The 21,936-nt window shown below is 36.0% G+C and overlaps 1 protein-coding gene across 1 annotated transcript in view; it reads left to right on the forward strand.

Moving 5' to 3' along the window:
- The window catches only part of KCNN2 (potassium calcium-activated channel subfamily N member 2), a 333,031-nt gene that overhangs the window by 134,915 nt on the left and 176,180 nt on the right, over positions 1 to 21,936 (forward strand). The gene's annotated exons all lie outside the window — the stretch shown is intronic.

A 21,936-nucleotide genomic window follows, 5' to 3' on the forward strand; every position in this document is an offset into this window, starting at 1 on the left:
TCTCTGATGAATATAGATGCAAAAATCCTCAACAAAATATTAGCAAACCAAATCCAACAGTACATAAAAAGGATCATACATCCTGATCAAGTTGGATTCATTACAGGGTTGCAAGGATGGTTCAACATATGCAAATCAATCAAAAGACAGAAGCCACATGATCATCTGAATAGGTGCAGAAAAAGCATTTGACAAAATTCAACATCCATTCATGATAAAAACTCTCACCAAAATGGATACAGAGGGTACATCTCAATATAATAAAAGGCATTTATGACAGACCCACAGCCAGCATAATACTCAATGGTGAAATGCTGAAAGCCTTCCCCCTAAATTCAGGAACAGGACAAGGATGCCCACTCTCACCACTTCTATTCAACATAATATTGGAAGTTGTAGCCACAGCAATAAATCAAGAAAAAGAATAAAAGTTATAAAAATTGGAAGGGAAGAGGTAAAACTGTCACTATTTGCAGATGACATGATACTATATGTAGAGAACCCTAAAGTCTCCACACAAAAACTATTAGAACTGACAGTGAATTCAGCAAGGTAGCAGGATACAAGATTAATGTACAGAAATCTGTGGCATTTCATTACATTAATAATGAAATACCAAAAAGAGAAAGTAAAAAAGACACTCCCATTTAAAAATAATGCCCCCCTAAAAATATGTAGGAATAAACTAAACCAGGGAGGTGAAAGACCTCTACACTGGAGGTTATAAAATATTGATAAAGGAAACTGAAGATGATTCAAAGAAATGGAAAGATGTCCCACACAAGAGTTAATATTGTTAAAATGGCCATACTACCCAAAGCAATCTACAGATTTAATACAATCCCTATCAAAATGTGCATGACATTTTGCACAGAACCAGAACAAAGAATCCTAAAATTCCTAGGGAACCACGAAAGACCCCAAATTGCCAAATGAATCCTGAGAAAAGAACAAAGCTAGAGGCATAACCCTCCCAGACTTCAGACAATACTACAGAGATACAGTAATCAAAACAGTGTATACATCAAAAGAGCAGAACAGGGAGGAGCTTCAAGATGGTGGAAGAGTAAGACGCGGAGATCACCTTCCTCCCCACAAATACATCAGAAATACATCTACATGTGGAACAACTCCTACAGAACACCTACTGAACACTGGCAGAAGACCTCAGACCTCCCAAAAGGCAAGAAACTCCCCACATAACTGGGTAGGGCAAAAGAAAAAAGGAAAAACAGAGACAAAAGAATAGGGACGGGACCTGCACCAGTGGGAGGGAGCCGTGAAGGAGGAAAGGTTTCCACACACTAGGAAGCCCCTTCGCGGGTGGAGACTGCAGGTGGCGGAGGGGGGAAGCTTAGGAGCCATGGAGGAGAGCGCAGCCACAGGGGTGTGGAGGGTAAAGCGGAGAGATTCCCGCACAGAGGATCGGCGCCAACCAGCACTCACCAGCCCCAGAGGCTTGTCTGCTCACCCGCCGGAGCGGGCGGGTGCTGGGAGCTGAGGTTCGGGCTTCGGTCGGATCACAGGGAGAGGACTGGGGTTGGCTGCGTGAACACAGCCTGAAGGGGCTAGTGTGCCACAGCTAGCCAGGAGGGAGTCCAGGAAAAAGTCTGGAGCTGCCAAAGAGGCAAGAGACTTTTTCTTGCCTCTGTTTCCTGGTACGCAAGGAGAGGGGATTAAGAGCGCCACTTAAAAGAGCTCCAGAGACAGGCGTGAGCTGTGGCTATCAGCGTGGACCCCAGAGATGGGCGTAAAACGCTATGGCTGCTACTGCAGCCACCAAGAAGCCTGTGTGCAAGCACAGGTCACTATCCACACCGTCCCTCCCGGGAGCCTGTGCAGCCTGCCACTGCCAGGGTCCCTGATCCAGGGACAACTTCCCCGGGAGAACGCACGGCGTGCCTCAGGCTGGTGCAATATCACGCTGGCCTCTGCCACCGCAGGCTCGCCCCGCATCCGTACCCCACCCTCCCTTCGGCCTGAGTTGTGAGCCAGAGCCCCCGAATCAGCTGCTTCTTTAACGTCGTATTGTCTGAGCAAAGAACAGATGCCCTCAGGCGACCTAAACGCAGAGGCAGGTCCAAATCCAAAGCTGAACCCCGGGAGCTGAGTGAACAAAGAAGAGAAAGGGACATTTCTCCCAGCAGCCTCAGAAGCAGTGGATTAAATCTCTACAATCAACTTCATGTACCCTGCATCTGTGGAATACCTGAATAGACAATGAATCATCCCAAATTGAGGAGGTGGACTTTGGGAGCAATGATATATATATTTTTTCCCCTTTTTCTCTTTTTGTGAGTGTGTACGTGTATGCTTCTGTGTGTGATTTTGTCTGTATATCTTTGCTTTTACCATTTGTCCTAGGGTTCTGTCTGTCCTTTTTTTTTTTTTTAATAAGGTAAAAAATTTTTTCTTCTTAATTATTTTTTTAATAACTGTATTTTATTTTACTTTACTTTTATTTTATTTTATCTTCTTCTTTCTTTCTTTCTTTTTTGTCTCCCTTTTATTCTGAGCCATGTGGAGGACAAGCTCTTGGTGCTCCAGCCAGGTGTTGTCAGGGATGTGCCACTGAGGTGAGGGAGCCAAGTTCAGGACACTGGTCCATAAGAGACCTCCCAACTCCACATAATATCAAATGGAGAAAATCTCCCAGAGATCTCCATCTCAACAACAAGACCCAGCTCCACTCAATGAGCAGCAAGCTACAGTGCTGGACACCCTATGCCACACAACTAGCAAGACAGGAACACGACCCCAACCATTAGCACAGAGGCTGCCTAAAATCATAATAAGGCCACAGACACCCCAAAACACACCACCAGACGTGGACCTGCCCAACAGAAAAACAAGATCCAGCCTCATCCACCAGAACACAGGCACTAGTACCCTCCACCAGGAAGCCTACACAACGCACTGAACCAACCTTAGCCACTGGGGACAGACACCAAAAACAACAGGAACTACGAACTTGCAGCCTGCGAAAAGGAGACTGCAAACACAGTAAGATAAGCAAAATGAGAAGACAGAGAAACACACAGCAGATGAAGGAGCAACGAAAAAACCCACCAGACCTAACAAATGAAGAGGAAATAGGCAGTCTACCTGAAAAAGAATTCAGAATAATGATAGTAAAGATGATCTAAAATCTTGGAGATAGAATGGAGAAAATAGAAGAAAACTTTAACGAGGACCTAGAAGAACTAAAGAGCAAACAAACAGTGATGAACAACACAATAAATGAAATTTAAAATTCTCTAGAAGGTATCAATAGCAGAATAACTGAGGCAGAAGAAAGGATAAGTGACCTGGAAGATAAAATAGTGGAAATAACTACTGCAGAGCAGACTAAAGAAAAAAGAATGAAAAGAACTGAGGACAGTCTCAGAGACCTCTGGGGCAACATTAAAAGCACCAACATTCGAATTATAGGGGTCCCCAGAAGAAGAAGAGAAAAAGAAAGGGACTGAGAAAATATTTGAAGAGGTTATAGTTGAAAACTTCCCTAATATGGGAAAGGAAATAGTTAATCAAGCCCAGGAAGCACAGAGAGAGTCCCATACAGGATAAATCCAAGGAGAAACACACCGAGACACATATGAAACAAACCATCAAAAATTAAATACAAAGAAAAAATATTAGAAGCAGCAAGGGAAAAACAACAAATAACACACAAGGGAATCCCCATAAGGTGAACAGCTGATCGTTCAGCAGAAACTCTGCAAGCCAGAAGGGAGTGGCAGGACATATTTAAAGTGACGAAGGAGGAAAACCTACAACCAAGATTACCCAGCAAGGATCTCATTCAGATTTCACGGAGAAATTAAAACCTTTACAGACAAGCAAAAGCTAAGAGAGTTCAGCACCACCAAACCAACATTACAACAAATGCTAAAGGAAATTCACTAGGCAGGAAACACAAGAGAACGAAAAGACCTACAATAGTAAACCCAAAAGAATTAATAAAATGGTAATAGGAACATACATATTGATAATTACCTTAAATGTAAATGGATTAAATGTTCCAACCAAAAGACATAGATTGGCTGAATGGATACAAAAACAAGACCCGTATATATGCTGTCTACAAGAGACTCACTTCAGACCTAGGGACACATACAGACTGAAAGTGAGGGAATGGAAAAAGATATTCCATGCAAATGGAAATCAAAAGAAAGCTGGAGTGGCAATTCTCATAGCTGACAAAATAGACTTTAAAACAAAGACTATTACAAGAGACAAAGAAGGACACTACATAATGATCAAGGGATCAATCCAAGAAGAAGATATAACAATTGTAAATATTTATGCACCCAACATAGGAGCACCTCAATACATAAGGCAAATACTAACAGCCATAAAAGGGGAAATTGACAGTTACACAATCATAGTAGGGGACTTTAACACCCCACTTTCACCAATGGACAGATCATCCAAAATGAAAATAAATAAGGAAACACAAGCTTTAAATGATACATTAAACAAGATGGACTTAATTGATATTTATAGGACATTCCACCCAAAAACAACAGAATACACATTTTTCTCAAGTGCTCATGGAACATTCTCCAGGATAGATCATATCTTGGGTCACAAATCAAGCCTTGGTAAATTTAAGAACATTGAAATCGTATCAAGTATCTTTTTCAACCACAACACTATGAGACTAGATATCAATTACAGGAAAAAATATGTAAGAAATACAAACACATGGAAGCTAAACAACACACTACTTAATAACCAAGAGATCACTGAAGAAATCAAAGAGGAAATCAAAAAATACCTAGAAACAAATGACAATGAAAACATGATGACCCAAAACCTATGGGATGCAGCAAATGCAGTTCTAAGAGGGAAGTTTATAGCAATAGAATCCTACCTTAAGAAACAAGAAACATCTCAAATAAACAACCTATCCTTACCCCTAAAGGAATTAGAGGAAGAAGAACAAAAAAACCCCAAAGTTAGCAGAAGGAAAGAAATCATAAAGATCAGATCAGAAATAAATGAAAAAGAAATGAAGGAAACGATAGCAAAGATCAATAAAACTAAAAGTTGGTTCTTTGAGAAGATAAACAAAATTGATAAATCATTAGTCACACTCATCAAGAAAAAAAGGGAGACGACTCAAATCAATAGAATTAGAAATGAAAAAGGAGAAGTAACAACTGACACTGCAGAAATACAAAGGATCATGAGAGATTACTACAAGCAACTATATGCCAATAAAATGGACAACCTGGAAGAAATGGACAAATTCTTAGAGAAGCACAACCTTCCGAGACTGAACCAGGAAGAAATAGAAAATATGAACAGACCAATCACAAGCACTGAAATTGGAACTGTGATTAAAAATCTTCCAACAAACAAAAGCCCAGGACCAGATGGCTTCACAGGCGAATACAATTAAACATTTAGAGAAGAGCTAACACCCGTCTTTCTCAAAGTCTTCCAAAATATAGCAGAGGGAGGTACACTCCTAAACTCATTCAACTAGGCCACCATCACCCTGATACCAAAACCAGACAAAGATGTCACAAAGAAAGAAAACTACAGGCCAATATCACTGATGAACATAGATGCAAAAATCCTCAACAAAATACTAGCAAACAGAATCCAACAGCACATTAAAAGGATCATACACCATGATCAAGTGGGGTTTATCCCAGGAATGCAAGAATTCTTCAACGTACGCAAATCAATCAACGTGCTACACCTTATTAACAAATTGAAGGAGAAAAACCATATGATCATCTCAATAGATGCAGAGAAAGCTTTTAACAAAATTCAACACCCATTTATAATAAAAACCCTCGAGAGAGTAGGCATAGAGGGAACTTTCCTCAACATAATAAAGGCCATATATGACAAACCCACAGCCAACATCGTCCTCAATGGTGAAAAACTGAAACCATTTCCACTAAGATCAGGAACAAGACAAGGTTGCCCACTCTCACCACTATTATTCAACATAGTTTTGGAAGTTTTATCCAAAGCAATCAGAGACAAAAAAGAAATAAAAGGAATCCAACTTGGAAAATAAGAAGTAACACTGTCACTGTTTGCAGATGACATGATACTATATGTAGAGAATCCTAAAGATGCTACCAGAAAACTACTAGAGCTAATCAACGAATTTGGTAGCGTAGCAGGATACAAAATTAATGCACAGAAATCTCTTGCATTCCTATACACTAATGATGAAAAATCTGAAAGTGAAATTAAGAAAATACACCCATTTACCATTGCAACAAAAAGAATAAAATATCTAGGAATAAACCTACCTAAGGAGACAAAAGACCTGTATGCCGAAAATTATAAGACACTGATGAAAGAAATTAAAGATGATACAAATAGATGGAGAGATATACCATGTTCTTGGATTGGAAGAATCAACATTGTGAAAATGACTCTACTACCCAAAGCAATCTACAGATTCAATGCAATCCCTATCAAACTACCACTGGCATTTTTCACAGAAGTAGAACAAAAAACATTCACATTTTGTATGGAAACACAAAAGACCCCGAATAGCCAAAGCAATCTTGAGAAAGAAAAATAGAGCTGGAGCAATCAGGTTCCCTGACTTCAGACTATACTACAAAGCTACAGTAATCAAGACAGTATGGTACTCTCACAAAAACAGAAATATAGATCAATGGAACAGGATAGAAAGCCCACAGATAAACCCACACACATATGGTCACCTTATCTTTGATAAAGGAGGCAAGCATATACAGTGGAGAAAAGACAGCCTCTTCAATAAGTGGTGATGGGGAAACTGGACAGGTACATGTAAAAGTATGAAATTAGAACACTCCCTAACATCATACACAAAAATAAACTCAAAATGGATTAAAGACCTAAATGTAAGGCCAGACGCTATCAAACTCTTAGAGGAAAACATAGGCAGAACACTCTATGACATAAATCACAGCAAGATCCTTTTTTTGACCCACCTCCTAGAGAAATGGAAATAAAAACAAAAATAAACAAATGGGACCTAATGAAACTTAAAAGCTTTTGCATAACAAAGGAAACCATAAACAAGACGAAAAGACAGCTCTCAGAATAGGAGAAGATATTTTCAAATGAAGCAAGTGACAAAGGATTAATCTCCAAAACTTACAAGCAGCTCATGCAGCTCAATATCAGAAACACAAACAACCCAGTCCAAAAATGGGCAGAAAACCTAAATAGACATTTCTCCAAAGAAGATATACAGATTGCCAACAAACACATGAAAGAATGCTCAACATCATTAATCGTTAGAGAAATGCAAATCAAAACTACAATTAGGTATCATCTCACACCAGTCAGAATGGCCATCATCAAAAAATCTACAAACAATAAATGCTGGAGAGGGTGTGGAGAAATGGGAACCCTCTTGCACTGTTGGTGGGAATGTAAATTGATACAGCCACTATGGAGAACAGTATGGAGGTTCCTTAAAAAACTAAAAATAGAATTACCATATGATCCAGCAATCCCACTACTGGGCATATACCCTGAGAAAACCATAATTCAAAAAGAGTCATGTACCAAAATGTCCATTTCAGCTCTATTTACAATAATAAGGATATGGAAGCAACCTAAGTGTCCGTCAACAGATGAATGGATAAAGAAGATGTGGCACATATATACAATGGAATATTACTCCGCCATAAAAGGAAATGAAATTGAGTTATTTGTAGTGAGGTGGATGGAACTAGAGACTGTCATTCAGAGTGAAGTAAGTCAGAAAGAGAAAAACAAATACCGTATGCTAACACATATATATGGAATCTAAAAAAAAAAAAAAAAAAAAAAAACCAGTGGCAGCTGATTGATTTAAAAAAAAAAAAAGCAGAACAGAGAGCCTGGAAATAAGCCCACACATCTGTGGTCAATTAATCTACAACAAAGGGGGCAAGAATATACAGTGAAGAAAAGACAATGTCTTTAACAAATCATATTGAGAAAGCTGGACAGGTATATGTAAATCAATGAAATTAGAACATTCCCTCAGACCATATACAAAAATGAACTCAAATGGTTTAAAGACTTAATATAAGGCATGATACCATCAAACTAGAAGAGAATATAGGCAGGACATTCTCGGACATAAATCGTAGCAATGTTTTCTTAGATGAGTCTCCCAAAGCAAGAATAAAGAAATAAAAGCGAAAATAAACAGTTGGGACCTAATCAAACTTAAAAACTTTTGCACAGCAAAGGAAACTGTCAACAAAATAAAAAGACAACTTACACAGTGGGAGAAAATATTTGCAAACAATGCGACTGACAAGGGTTTAATATCCAAAATATACAAACAGCTGATACAACTTAATAGTGAAAAAAATAACCTAATCAAAAAATGTGCAGAAGACCTAAATAGATATTTCTCCAAAGGAGACATACAGATGACCAACAGGCACATGAAAAGATGGTCAACATTGCTAATTATTAGAGAAATGCAAATCAAAACTACAACAAGGTATCACCTCACACCGGTCAGAGTGGCTATCATCAAAAAAAATCTACAAATAATAAATACTGGAGAGAATGTGGAGAAAAGGGAACCTTCCTACACTGTCGGTAGGAGTGTAAATTGGTGTAGCCACTATGGAAAACAATATGGAGTTTCTTTAGAATCTAAAATTAGAGCTACCATATGATCCAGCAATCCCACTCCTGGGCATATATTCAGAAAAGATGGAAACTTTAATTTATAAAGATACATGCACCCCAATGTTCATAGCAGCACTATTTACAATAGCCAAGACGTGGAAACAACCCAAGTACCTATCAACAGATGAATGGATAAAGGAGATGTGGTGTATATATACAATGGAATATTACTCAGCCATAAAGAGAAAGAAATATTGCTATTTGCAGCAACATGGATGGACCTAGAGATTATTATACTTAGTGAAGTAAGTCAGAGAAAGAGAAATATGTGATATCACTTATATGTGGAATCTAAAAAATAATACAAATGAATCTATATACAAAACAGAAACTGACTCACAAATGTAGAAAACAAACTTGCGGTTACCAAAGGGGAAAGGGGAAAGGGAGGAGGAGAGATAAATTAGGAGTATGGGATTAACAGATACAAACTACTATACTTAAAATAGGTCAAGCAACAAATGTTTGCTGTGTAGCACAGGGAACTATATTCAATATCTTATAATAACCTATAATGGAAAATAATCTGAAAATATATATACATAACTGAATCATTTTGCTGTATACCTGAAACTAACACAATATTATAAATCAGTTATACTTCAATTAAAAAACCATATATTCACCTTATTTTGGATTCAAGGAAGACACTAGGGATTATTCAAGTATGGAAGACCACTTACCCCATATTGTGTTTTTTGAGTCCTTATGTTGTCTGCCTCTTAGTGTGTGTTAAGTTTTGTTTATAAATTGACTGTTAGGTAGTTTCCCAAGCAATTAGTTGTCACCTCTCAATTTCTTGCTATTTTCAATTTATCAGACTCAATAAATCTTTTTTCTTAGTCTTAAAGTTTTGTTATATGGAAATCAGACAATTAGGATTACTGAAAATCTGAAGGCTTGTTTAGGAATAACCAGCACAGGCTTTCATTTTGGCTCCTAAAGGCTGTAGTTTGTTCCTAGTCTTTGGCTAAATTCTGGAAAGATGGGTTGCTTAGTAAGAGAGTGCTATATAACTGACTTGTTATGTGTATTTGGTTACAATGTGTATGTTATGTGTACTGAGATATAATAATTAATATTTCCCTAATTCTAAAAATATTAATGCATAAATGTACATAAGTAGAAATGAATAAAAGGAAGCTTGTGACCTGAATACATCTTTTTTCAACTGTGACTGAAATAAGTAGGACAGATAGGATTTGGAGGAAATCTCAGGTACAAAGTTTCTGGATTGGTTCCTGGACCATAAAAAAAAGTGATAATTGTGGGAAAACTGATGAAGCTTAAATAGGGTCTTAGCTTAGTTAATAGAATTGAATCAGTGTTAACCTCCTAGTTTTAATAAGCATATTTGTTGTATAAGATGTTAACATTAAGGGGAGCTGAATGAAGAGTAGGTAGAACTCTATACTATTTTTCATAAGTCTAATATTATTTCAAAATAAAAAGCTTAAAAAACATAATGAGAACTCTCCAGGAGAGAGTTTGAAACTTAAAGCATGATTTTAAAAACTTAATGATTTGATAAAGTGACTTAAAGTAAGAATGTGTATGATGAGTATCACACTAGCATCCTGGAAGATTAGATGGAAATTGTATCTCAAAACACAGGCAAAAATACAAAAAAATTGGAACCCTGAGTGAAAAAAATAAATGATTTGGAAGACATATCTAGGACACAAAATATGTTATTAATTACTATTCTAGAAAAAGGAAAAATAACAGTTGAAGTATAAATAATAAAAAATAAATAATAGACGAAAAATACCCTGAGCTAAAGAATGGCTATAGCCTTTAGATTGACTCATCAAGTCTGTAGAAGAATTAATGGTGGGGAAAATACACATGCATCTAAATATACCCCATCAAAATTTCCTGAACTCCAAGAGTATAAGTAAATATGGCAAGATTCTAGGTAAAGGGACTAATGGTTATTTTCATTAGAAAGGAAAACAAACTAGCATATGAATTCTCAATAGCAATGCTGGAAACTAGAATATAGTGAAATAACATATGTCGGCTACTTAGAGGAAATGACTCCATTCTAAGAACCTATAACCAGAATATACTGACATTTTATTCATCTGAAAATAAAAGGACATCTCAGGCATGTAAGGATTTTGAGAGCATGCCCCACTAAAGGGAGTTTAAATCAAAACAGCAGTTGAGATAGGGAATGATGAAGACTACAAGAAATTGTGATAAACAATGATATTCATATGTGATATATATACACACACATATATCAAAATTCACTGGAGGGGGTGATGAAAATGTGAGTAGGAATTGCATTATGAGTGTGTTTTAAACTTCTTTAATCAAAGTCCTATTATGTCAGGAGATATTTGTGAGCAAATGAAGTTAGAAGAGTAAAAAAAATGAGTTTAAAATACATTTAATTAAGGATTACAAAATTCCTCACAGGTATTATTTGGAAACATTATATTTGCAATGATTATAGTTTTGAAAAGGTTGTTTATTTATTACTTGCATGTGGCCTTACTATTTTCAGCTCCCTGAACTATCAGTTTTACCTTTTATATTTTATTTTCTTTAAGACTTTCTTGATTCAATTTCTATATTTTTGTTGATTTCTTGAAAAGCTAATGGTGTGTGGTTTTTTGGCCATAGTTCTCATTTAGTATGGATTATAGAAAAAAATGATTTTTTTATACTTGCTGTTCACATAAAATAAAGGCAGAAGATTTTTAACCCTATAGAGAGCCTCTGTTGCCACATGACCGTGACCACCTCCATCTCCCCCTCAACAGTGATAGATGAAATAGTTCCAGAGAGTTAAGTGGAATTAACTTTTTGTAGCAAAGTTTAGGATATTGTTATTTTAGTTTTCCTGAAGGCCAAAAAGATCATTTACCCCCAAAAGGTAAATACGCAGCTACCTCATTGGTAAAACTGGGCCCAATCTGTGGTTCATCTCTAGTTTTGCTCTTACCCTATAAAACTCTGATAGCTAGAATCTGATTCTGGCACAGTTGTTGCCCACATGATTACAACCATTTCCATTTTGGAGACATAGAAATACTTCAGTGGAGGCCTAATTAACCCTGGGATGGAAAATGCCATCTGGAGTTCACGGACAACCAACGCAGAGCATTTAGCAAACTTGATTAAAGACCACGGTAAAGTTTCCTTTCTATGAAGCAAAACGAAGCAAAGCAAAAATTAAGTTCACATCTATAAGTTCAGTAGTTCACTTGATACATCAGTAAATAAAGAAACAAGGCTTTGATTCTTGGATGTTTACATAGCCTCTAGGTTTTACTTTTTTTTCCTACGGCAACAACTTTAAATTTATGAATTTAATTAAGTATTAATTCAACAAACACTTACTGGACACCTCCCATGAACCTGATACTAATTGGGATGAGGAATCATTTGTTGCAATACGGGGAAATACAGTGGTGGGCATGTAAGAGATCGGGAAGGGATAGGTTCACATGCCTGAGCAACATGGGCTTATTTTCCTTTCTTTCTTTTTATTGTGTTTTCAAAAATGTATTCATTGTTTAAGAGTCACCCAGCAAGCAACACCTAAAAACTGCCCTCATGCCCACAGCCACATGTACACCTCCGCACTTACCACCACAAGCCTGATGGTCTCCATCCTATGAATTTATATACAGATAGAAGCATATAATTTTTATATTTGTGATCATACTGTATGAATTGTTCTGTTTGATTTAATGATAAGAGTACTGGTGATAATTCTATAGGTCTTATTCATCCTCTACATATAGGTCTTATTCATCCTTTAAAAAAGAAACTACTATAGGATGGTTTTTGATGGGCATTTATTTTATTCTGTTTTGTTTTCCTATAATGTACATCATTGTAAATATATCTTTGTGCACTCATGCGAATATTTTTAAAGAATAGATTCCTATTAGTGGACTTGTTAAGTGAAAAGATGTTCATTTAACATTTTGAGGGGTCTTGTCAAGTTGGTTTCAAACAGGCTTTACCAGTTTACACTTCTATCTATGGTGTATGAAAAAGCTGGTGTCTTGCATCCCTACCAATGCATTATACAGTATTATTCAGTCTAACGGAAATACAAATTGTTTCAATTTGTATTTCCTTGATTATTCAGAAATCTTTTTTGCTTTCTTGGACCATTCACGTTTCATCTTCTTTGAATTGCTTGTTCATATCCTTTTATTATTTCTCCATCCAGTTTTCTTTTTCTCATATCAAATTCTTAGACCTTTTTGAAAAACATATTTCTCAATATTAACCTTTTGTCTGTTAAATATGGCACTCGTCTTTTTGATTTTGGTCCTTATGGATGTCTTGTAATGCTATAAGATAAAATCAGTTGTCTTTTCCTTTATGGCTGTTGGGTTTAGGCAATTGTTTAGGAAAACCTTCTCCATCTTAAGGTCATAAAACTATATCTCCTTTATTTTCTTCTTACGTCTAGTGAGTTGTGTTTTTAAAGACTAGTTAGGTCAGCTACGTAAAGAAGCTTTAGAAATCTTTTCTGAACATTTATTTGAAGCAAGTTTCCTTGTTTTTAGATATTGAACAAGAAAGAAAGAGAGTACCTTGTCCTTTTAGCTTCTTGAGGACATAGTCTGTGTCATATCCATTACTACGTTTAAGTTTGAACTAATGTTCCCTCTTCTTACCAATTTCCTCTTCCAGTCTGCTGGGAATTGAGGTTTCTCTAGTTAGTTATCTAAAAGATTTCATCCTTCTCGCATTTTCTGAGTTCTCCTGAAGATTGTGAGACCATGATCCTCTTTAAACCTTCGAGAATGAAAGCTGCTTCCTAGGAAGATCCACAGTCCCTTCAGGGGAAAAAAAATGAGAAAAAGAAAAAGGAAAAGAAAACATCATAAGGGCCTCCTAAGGACTATAAGTCTAAGACATACAAATGTAAGATATTTTCTTTGCTACTTGTTAAAGAAAGGGACAAAAGTGAAGTGAAAGACCCTTCCTTGCCCCGTTTTAGTGAATCCAAGCAAAACTAACTTCTCTACCCCTCCCTCTGAGTGGAGATCTAATTTAAAAAAGTCAACACTCAGGCATGCTAAAGTAGCAAGTGGCACCCCATCAATTATGTCAGAATTTACTACTTGTAGGTAAAGCTCATTTTTAAAATTGTTGTTCTCTCTGTTGTTCTCCAAAGTCCTGATCTTGGGATAAGCAAAATACTAAAATCTAGAACAGGAAATATAAGAGTCCTTTATCTTGGAACTCTGCTTAATAACCTAGAAAAATCTTTTTGATTAATCTCATTTCAATGGCTTAGTACACTTCTTATAATTTATCTTCAAGAACAAAGTGTTCTGTTTTCTGCATCTTTTTTTCCATCATCTATGGGGCCACTAAAATAAAGGGGGGAAAAAAGAAACTGTTTTAGCAAAGTATTTAATAAATTTAAACAAAAACATGACCTTTATCTTGTCTAAAGACACAAACAAACAAGAAACTCCATGAACAAATTAGTTCTTCATGTAAGAATGGGAAATCGTCAGGAATATTGCATTGCCCTGATTTAATACCCAATTCTGAGCTCCCCTAGACATCCATTCATGAGACAGCTTTGAGCATTGGCTCAGCTTTCATAAGAGGGCCTCTGACTCCCCTGGTCTCTTTAAAAGTGAGCATTGAAGTAAGTCTGATCCTGGTGCTTCAGTCACTTGTCAATATCAAATGAGACCCCTGCCACCTACACAGTGTCTGCCTTGTGCTATGTCTTCCTGACTGCTGAGTCCTTTAAGCCATTTGCTTCAAACAGCTGAACCACATGCTGTGGGCTGGGTGCAGAGTGCACTTTTGCTGCCAACCCTCAAGCCTAAGAGCGTATACTTCCCAAATTGTCCCAGATAACCTCTTAAAAAAGGCTTTAGTCACACCATGCTATAAGTATTTGTCTGAACTACTGAAGGGTGATGGAGCTAACACATTACAGAGAAATTAATTAATGGTCACAAGTAACCATTACGAGTCATCTTCAGAGAATGCTTTAGTCTTAGTTCCTTTACACTGTCTGTTAGAATCATATGATGGCAGTGATTTTTAACTGTAGAATTCAGTACAAAATATACTTGATCTATTACTTATATGTAAGAGAAATCTGCATTCCACAATTAAAATAATAATGCCACAGCTCATTTTTCTCCTGAGATTCTTCTTGGATATTTATTGAATCATGATACTGTTAGGATTTTTAAGCCATTTAGATAGAGGCTCAGAGAAAAAAATTTTGAATCCTCAAATTCCTTAAAATACATAGAAAATAGTCACTCATGTCAACTTAGGAAACTTATTCCTCTAATTTTATGTAATGTTGCCTTGGCACTATTCATTTTAAATTGATACTTCCATTTTAGCATTCAGTTTTGTTTGGGGATTTATTTCTCTCATCAGTTTTTAACAACTTTCTTGAGGTACAATTCATATACTATACAATTCACTCACTCCACGTGTACAAATCAATGATTTTTAGTATATTCACAGAGTTATATGACTATTATCACAATCTAATTTTACATTATTTTTATCACATCAGTAAGAAACACTGTACCCATTAATAATGAATCCCCATTTACTGCCCCTTCCTCACCCCCAGCATAAGACAACCACTAATGTGACTTTTTGTTTGTAGCTTTACCTATTCTGGACATTTCCAATAGATAGAATCATACAATATGTGGTCTTTTGTGACTGGTTTTCTTTCACATATTTCAAGGCTCCTCCATGTTGTAGCATGTATCAGTACTTCATTTCTTTTTACTGATGAATAATATTCCATTGTAAGAATATACCACATTTTATTTATACACTCACCAGTTGATAGACATTTGAATTCTTTCCAATTTTTAGCTATTATAAATAATGCTGCTATAAACATTCATGTGCAAGTTTTTGTGTAGATGTATATTTTCATTTCTCTTGACTATATACCTAGGAGTGGAATTGCTGGGTAATACGGTAACTTTACATTTAATATTTTAAGGCACTTCCAAACTGTTTTCCAAAGCTGCTGTACCACTTTACATTCCCACCAACAGCGTATGAGTGTTCGAATTTCACCACGTCCTCTCCAACACTTGTTATTATATGTCTTTCTGATTAAAGGCATCCTAGCGGTTATGAAGTGGTATCTAATTGTAGTTTAGATTTACATTTTCCTAGTGACTAATGATGTTGTGTATTTATTTTCATGTGCTTATTTATCACTATTATATCTTCTTTGGAGAAATGTCTGTTCAGAGACTTTGCCTTTGGGTTATTTATTCTTTTCATTATTGAGTTGAAAGAGTTCTTTGTATTTTGGATACAAGTCCCACACATCTATGATTTGCAAATATTTTCTCCCACTCTGTAAATTGTCTTTTTACTCTCCTTTTGGTGTTCTATGAAGCACAAAATTTTGATGAAATCCAATGTAGCTATATTTTTTCTTCTGTAGCTTATGCTTTTATTGTCATGTCTAAGAAACTATTACTTAACCCAAGATCATAGTGACTCACCCATATGCTTTCTTTTAAGAGTTTTATAGTTTTTGTTCTCACACTCAAGTCTTTGATCCACTTGAGTTAATTGTTATGTATGGTATAAGGAAGAAGTCCAAGTTTGCTCTTTACATGTGAATATACAGTTTTCCTAGTATCATGTGTTGAAAAGACTATCTTTGTTCCCATTGAATTATCTTGGCACCCTGTCAAAAGTCAATTGACTGTAAATGTAAAGGTTTATTTCTGGGCTCTCAATTCTGTTCCATTAATCTATATATCTATCCTATTCCATTATACATTATCTTGATTACTATAGCTTTATAGTAAGTTTTTATTCAGCAAGTTTGAGTCCTTCAACTTTGTTCTTCTTTTTCAGGATTGTTTTGACTATTCTGTGCTACCTGTATTTCCATTTGAATTTTAGGATCAGTTTGTCAAGTTCTCCAAAAAAATCATCTAGGATTTTGATAAAGATTTGAGAGAATCTATAGATCAATTTGGGAAGTATTGACCATATTAAATCTTCTGATTCATTAATATGGGATGTATGTCCATTTATTTAGGTCTTCCTTAATTTCTTTCAAAAATATTTTTTAGTTTGTGTATAAGTTTCACATTTCTGTTGATATATTCTTAATCTTTTTTTTATTGTATTGCACATGAAACTGTTTTTTAATTTCATATTGAAATTGCTCATTGCTAGTGTAGGGAAATACGATTGACATTTTTTGGGGTTACAATTGACATTTTAAATATTGTATCCAGAAATCTGCTGTATTTGTCTATTAGTTCTAATATATTGTAGTGGATTCTTTAGGATTTTCTAAATACAAAATCATGTCATTGGTGAATAGAGATAGTTCAATAGATACGTCAAGAGAGTTTTTGGAATGTTGGGACAGGGGTGATCTGCTTCCCTCTGGATAGCATGGTTGTGGATATGAAGCCTAGAACTGCTACAGCCATTTTTCCCACCATAAGGTAAATTAGTCTGACCAATATATATGAAGGAGGGCAATGACAAGAAAGTTGCTGGAACCCTGATGATGTCTTAACCTCTGAAACAAACAGCATTGAAGTCTTCCCTAATTATGATATTTTCAGTTACAAGAGCCAAGAAATACCCCTTGTTAAGAGAACTTGACTTGTGAACAAAAATAACCAGTAGTTTTGACTAATTAAAACATTTTTGAGAAGCACTCCTTCTAAGGAACAAGGGTAAAACACTGTGTCAAATAGTGTGTTTTGTCATTATATTTGTGTAATATATCTGTTGTGTTTTTCTCTGTTATATTGTATCATGTATGTCATTTTGTAGCATATGGATAGAAATAATAGAGAAAAAGTGCTACTAAATTTATAGCTAAAAAATAAAACAACAACACAGAATAAAAGTCATTTTTAAGAAAAATCTGGCTTATTGGATGAGGATGAATATGTGAAACTTCAAGATTTATCAGCATTTAGAGTGTTCTGTTGCTGATGACATTATGTTTAATTCTACTTAGAAAAGCATGCTTCTCACCTATATATGAGTGGGCACCAGCTCTCTCCTTGCCCTAAAGCAATTATTTGGGAGTAGGAATTTACAAATAGTTCCAGAAAGGGAAATAGTAATATAAAGATAAACAAAGGATGATTAATTGATTTCCTGAGCCTGTTTGGCAAGAGGTAGAAAAGAAAAAGGAAAACATAGAGGGTTTATGAATAACATATGGGGATGAAATTAACAGGAAAAGAGAAAAAAGAGCTAATTCATCATGGATCCTAATCCTGTAAGAGAAGAGAAAATAATGATGGGAAAATACATTGGATTTCAGAGGGAAAACAAACTTCGAGAACTTTTGTAGCATCATTATGTTTGAGCACTGAGCCACCATGAAACTTCGGGGATCACCAAGTGGAAGCTTTGACCTCCATACTTAGGAATGGTTTTGCATATCCTTGATCCCACTTTTGGTAACTCTCGACTCCTGCTGTAAGACACACTGGTTTATCTCTGCCTGTGGCATAGAGCCCCACCTCCTTTCTCTGGTTCCCTGCTCACTCTTTGGCACAAAGGGAGATGCAATGAGAAGACAACTCTGCCAGAGCACAAGAGCCGAGAGCCAGGCTGGATCCTTGCAGGACTGCAGGAGAGTTCCTCTAAGCCACAGGACAAAGAGCTTGAGCCTCTTTCTTCTCACTTACTACATAAAAAGACAAAATGGACTCTGTTAGTGCTAATAAGTAATCTTCAATGGCCTTCAGCTTTTACTATGGACATTGGCAAAAATGAGAAATGCCCAGGCTGCCAGCAAAGTCAGCAGAAGACTGTGTCTGAATAGAGTAGAATCTTTATTTTTTAAATACTTTTTAATTGGGCACCTTGGACCTGCATGCATACAGCACTGCCATTTCATCCACACTTGTATTAGATCCTCATGAATTATTCTGTTGATCAAATGAAGTTAACGAAAGGGGAGTAGTTAAGAGTCTCAGAATCCCAATCAAGCCAGCGAGGATATGTTCATGAGGTCATTCAAAGGCAGTGAATGGTAATGATAAGCCACTGCTGTCCATTCCTTGACTATTAGTGGAGTACCAGACTGTATGAGTTGATAGAGTCAATAGGTAATTTTTCTGCTATGGAGGAAAGGCTAGAAGAGTGTTAAACAGACTTATCAGACAGACTCAGAAGAATGTACTTGAAGTCTGGCTTTTTCTTGCTACTCACCAGCTGTGTGACCTGGGGTAGCCCACATCTCAGGATTATCCTTACCTGTAAAGTAGAGATGATCATAAAAACTTCCCTACCTCGCATAAGGGTTCTTGAGAGATGCAAATAAAGCAACACATGAGAAACTGCTTTATAAACTAGAACGTGCTATCCACTAAGTCTTTTTTATGACTTTCTATTTAGATTCAGATGTGTGTTTCTAGTTGCCAAGGGATATTTGTTTATGTAATCCATAGACTATTTTAAAAAGACTTATAGTCAATAATTTCAACCTGTTCACCTATTTAATTGTGTAACATAGTTCAATTCTGCTAACAAAACTAGTATAAGTTCTATCTTTTTTTTTTTTGCTGGCACTACTGAGACTTTTATAGATATGCTAATTAGCTGAGAAATGGTAGGAGGCAAGGATGAGGGTAAAACAAATTTGGAAAATTTAATGATGTTAATGAATAGGCCCTAACAGGATAATTAATCCCTGAATAATGGTGGTATTACTTAACAAGACTATCATCAATAAGCTCATTCAGGTCTTGATCCTTTCTAGTAATAATGTGGAAGCAAAAGAATACGTGTAACAATGATATTCTAAAATGTACATTTCTTATGAAGTTAGGACGACAATACGTGGTTTAAGAAGAAGTGTTTTTCATGAGACATGTCGGGAAGCAAGGAGCGACTCTGACATTATCCCAAGTCCCCATTTGCACGGACTGCTAAGCAAACTGAGTTCAGAGAGGCTGTGTCTTGTCACAACCCCTGTGGTTGGCACCACCGAATAATTTACTCAACCAGGCAAAGAAAAAAGAAAATCCCAGAAAAACATTTACTGTGTAGGTCAAAGTATCCCTCAGAGCACTCAGTGTGGGAAACAGATGCCCTGGACCCCTGCATCAGCTGTTCTGACTGCCTTTGCAGATAGATCAGAAACATTCAAATTCCAGAGTCCTGCATTTTTAAGGAACAGAGAGAGCACAGACTAATAATTCTTTTGAAAAAGAGAATTATTTTTTAGAAAAACCATTGGCATAATATAAATCTGCATAAAGTGAGGGATCGAGTGCGAACAACCTAAAGCTTTTTTCCCAAGCCCCTGTGGTCTGGGAAAACCATTCTTCCAAGACTGTTGTTAAGTGTTTGTGGGGTGCTTTGGGGGTGTTATGTGTATGTGCCTGTCCACAAGTTTGAAATACAACAAATGTGGAAAAGCAATCTTTCTAATCCATAAGAAAAAAAAAAACCCAGGTAATTTTTACAAGAATGTGACACTGGAAATAAAGGTATTTAACTGATAGTATTTGAAATGTATTTTGTGGATGAGTATGACCTCTGGTGTTAAACTAGAGAAATTCCAGCACTTATATATCTTAATGACAGAAAGAGAAGCAAATGCAGTTTTCCAAGAGCTTATTATTGGAGGTTACAGGCCCTTGTATTGTGACCTTTCTTTCAATCTTTCGTCATTCTCTCCCTCTCTCCTTCCCTCCTCACTCTCACAAATATGAGTATTTACTATGTGCTGAGTACTATCCACATGGAAGAATATTGTCCTTGTTGTTCTAACTGCTTAACTTTACACGTCGCATCTATAATCCTATATATGGGGAAAAAAGCAAAATTATGGTATGCTATATGAAAAGTTTACATATAAGCTTAAAATCCATTTGTTAATTTTATAAAGAAAAGAGGATTGATGAAAAGAAGAACTTCTTAAATGTGCCCCTGTCATAACCCAATAGTGTAAAATGCCCCAAACAATAAAATTATGAGGATTCAGGCTAAGAGTAAAACAAAGTTGTTGGGGCATCTTGTCCCTTTTCATCACCATACTAATAGTGGATTATTGTACTCTCCAAATACAGACATTTATTAGCAAGAAGATTTTTTGAGTGTGTGTGATCAGATAATTCCCTGAAACAGAAAGATGATAAATATCTGACTGACTTGCTCTCCTCTTTCTCCATCACAGTGGGTTTTACATTTCTATATTATTTGATGAGCTTTTGTAAGGCACTGGCTAGGTGGAAGCACTGGTAATCTGAGTTTTGGTATTCTGACAGTTCCTCATTTTGTTTGCCAAATCTCCATTTCTTTCTTACCTTGTGCACCCTTTCCTCCCCTGATCTCCCTCTGTGAGCAGTGGCAACTCCATCACTGTCATAAATCTCAGCAAACACTCTTTGTTTCTACATGACTAAAGGCACTGCACCTAATCTGGTACTAAGGCATAGAGAGATACATGGCAAAAGATACAATAATTTTTTCCCTGTTATTTTATCTATGGAACTTCCTTGAAGCTTTGAATTTGCTATTTGAGAAAGTCAGTTTGACAATAGAAGATGCAGCCATTACTTTTTTGTTTGTTTTTTGCAGCCATTACTTTTTTAAATGACATTTTAATAACTTTAGAACCTTATATCTAATTTCATGCTGGTAACAATTATTGTGATATTTGGAGAGGGGATTGATGTAGTCTTTCAACAAAATTTACCAAAGGTTAATGGAAGTATTAATTTACCATGATAAATGTATTTGATGTATTTAGGTTTGGAAGGATGAGTCAAACTTTTTCACTTAGTCAGCTATGTGTAACAATGAGAAGAAGCTCGTATAATTTGTTATAAAGTGAAAATGAATGTATTATGGATTTTGTGCTTTAGTTGAATTTTGTTTCACACCAGAAGGTTGAAAATTTTTTAATTTGGAAGCTTTCATTGTAATTTCAAAGTACTCATTAGAATTGTTTTTAATAGTCATGTTCACCACACAATTCATGCAGATCTACTCTGCTACCACAAAGATTTTATGATCAAAATTCTAAACAAGTTTTATTAAATTACCAAAAATCATAATGGAATATAAAAATAAAATGCTGTCTCCAGTTTTTAGCCATTCAAATTCTAGTTTTGACCAAGACTACAGAGAAATGCAAGTTCTATGGGACTAAAAGCAACCCTCTCCCTTTTTTTCTTCTGGATCTGTTTACTTGCATGCACAAAAAATTAAAATTGTTTAACTCATATCCAAAGGATATCCTAAAATGAATTATTTACTCCA

This window comes from Balaenoptera borealis (genome assembly GCF_965194805.1).
Source record: "Balaenoptera borealis genome assembly, chromosome: 2".
Lineage (NCBI taxonomy): Eukaryota > Metazoa > Chordata > Mammalia > Artiodactyla > Balaenopteridae > Balaenoptera > Balaenoptera borealis.